Source organism: Octopus bimaculoides, chromosome 17 (genome assembly GCF_001194135.2).
Source record: "Octopus bimaculoides isolate UCB-OBI-ISO-001 chromosome 17, ASM119413v2, whole genome shotgun sequence".
Lineage (NCBI taxonomy): Eukaryota > Metazoa > Mollusca > Cephalopoda > Octopoda > Octopodidae > Octopus > Octopus bimaculoides.
Window position 1 is genome coordinate 8,140,243 of NC_068997.1, and position 2,545 is coordinate 8,142,787.

Here is a 2,545-nt window from a genome sequence, read left to right on the forward strand (position 1 = left end):
TTTCCCAGGAGATACCAATGATTATGGATTGGGCACCACCAAGCGTTTCGGAACAAAAACCGACCGAACTTTATTTAATTTTTTTTTTGCTTTGTGTTTTTAGTTGGTTTTTTCTTTTTGGTTTTTTTTCCCGACAATTTCTTCGGACACCGTTTATAAGCATAAAAGATTACGATTTTTCTTTTCTTTTTTTTTTTTTAGAACTTCCGTAAGCTTGTACAACTTTTTTTTTTTTTTAATAAATCGGAGAGAAATTACATTCATTATCGTAGTTTGAGTGTTAAACTATTTTGCTTCGTATATTAAGCCGAAACCACAAAAAATGAAACTAATACAAGCCCGTGTTCAATATTTCAAATTAATTTTCAAATAAGAATAATAAAGTAATTTGGTTTCAAATTTAGGTATACGGACAGCAAGCTAGGGTCTAAGGCGATTACATCAACTCCAGTTCTCAACCTGTACTTATTTTATCGACCCCGAAAGGAATTTGAACTCAGAACGTAAAGACAGACATGCCAACGGTTCTACCAGGTCACCACCTTTAAACTAATATCGTAATTTGACCAACATATTCTTATTGCTTTTCAACAGTTTTAATGATAAGGTTTGGTTTTTAAATTAAACAGTTAACTGCACTCACGCACTAATTACTATTTGATAAAGAACAACCAGATAAAGAAACTTTACAGAAGTTATGAAATAATTCACTTACATTTCGGCAGGTTAGCTACCTGTACCACACAGCTGCGAACGATCACCCGGCGGACGGTCACAAGAAAAGAAAGACACTTGTTAAGATATATAAATAAACTTTTCACGCTTGCTGAAGATGTAACCGGTTTGTCACTTTTAATTTGCTAAATTCCAGTAGTACCGGGGAAGAAACTGTCTTTGGATATCCCGGTGTTTAAGCCCCAATATAAAAGAATTTTCAAAATGGTAAAATAAGTTGACCGATGCATTATTTTAAAAGTTACGATGATGCAAAGTCCCAATTTTCAAGCAACTATAATTCACGTTTCGGTTTCTTGTTTCATGTTTCCGTCCGCTAGACAGGGCCAGCGTTGTCCACTTCCAGCATTTTCAGTTTGTTGCATGAATTGCCTATGTAATTCCATTTCTGTCTATCTGTTTGTTCTGTTGTTCTTCCATCATGTCTTGAATTCTTCGGGTGTTTCAGCCACTTTTTAAATATTTCCATCCGCCGATACTGTTCTTTCACTTTGCACAACATAATTTTCTTACCCTAATATCGCAGTAGTAATGATGTCTTCTGTGTTTAGTAATTCTCATTTTCCTTTCTTTCTTGGTAGGTAGAGTTTGTCGGCATTACTGTTAGAATTGTGAGCTGCTTCATAGTTTTATTTTGTTTTGTTTTTGTTTTTTTTTTGTGTGTGTTTTTTTTCTATTTAAGCTACGGAGATCCGATCTTTGTCCATTTTAGAAAGGGAGCAGTGTATCCTAATATTGGCATGACTCGTGTATTTATTACTTTAATAATATTCTCTCCATTTAACTTTGCTTTGAGCACCTTTCTGATTATTCTCATGTACTCTTTGAAGATTTTCTTTCTCGTTTCTCCTTCCGTTTTCCTATCGTCTTGCAGCATTTCCACGCACTTGTATCACTCACCTAATTATTATCTAATGATATACCATCGGAGCTTATCTTCCAGCCTCTCTTAATAATTAACAATGCGCATTTATTTACCCTAGGCAGCATCCCAATATCCTTGCTGAATATTTCTTATTTGGATTAGAGAATCCGAGTCTTTTTCTCTTCTTGTGTATAGCTTGTGGCCTTCCATATGAAGCAGGTGATTTATAAATGGAATAAAAGAGAGAGTGAGCCTCCTAGGAATATCCCCTGCGTATTTTTACGCTTCAAACGATTCCTTTGCACATATTAATTCTACTTCCCACACATTAATCGCTTTTCACAAAAGGCTGCTTCTCTTCTCATTGATTCTGAGCGTCCTCAGGTATTCCAAGAAGCAGTAGTGTGGAACATTGCCGTAAGCCTTCTTGGAATCTATCACACCAACCGTTAAATTCTTTCTTAGTCGCACCTCATTTAGTCTTCTACTATCAATATATAGTAGGTCAGCAGTTTTTCTCCTCCTCATTCTTCTTCTCCGCATGATTATGTAATTTTCCAGGTTCGTGCTGAACATAAACTGCTTTCACTCACCAGGTAGAACTTGGCCTTAAATGTCTTTGTAAAATTTTTATTATGATCACTACGGATCTAATTTACATAGATGATACAAAGACAAATACAAACAAATGTACAAAATGTATGAAGTTCTTTTTAAAAATTTTTTACGATGTTTTTATAAAATTAAAAAAAAAAAAAACGATGACTTTGAATATCCAGACATACATATGCATGCATACCCACACACATCTATATAAATATATATATATATATACACATACATACATACATACATACATACATACATACATACATACACACACACACACATACCCATACATACACCTACACACATGTATGTCTATAAAAAGAAGGGGAGATTGGG

General features: G+C 34.5%; 1 protein-coding gene across 2 annotated transcripts in view; it reads right to left on the minus strand.

Moving 5' to 3' along the window:
• The window catches only part of LOC106876914 (transient receptor potential cation channel subfamily M member-like 2), a 55,562-nt gene extending 53,434 nt beyond the window's left edge, over positions 1-2,128 (minus strand). Inside the window, exon 1 of one of the 2 annotated variants that reach the window (XM_014925663.2) lies at positions 716-2,125. The gene's annotated coding sequence lies outside the window, so the exon portion shown is untranslated. Of the gene's footprint in view, positions 1-715 lie in introns of both variants that reach the window. The other variant, XM_014925665.2, reaches the window with a different exon arrangement.
• Between the last annotated feature and the right edge of the window lie 417 nt (positions 2,129-2,545).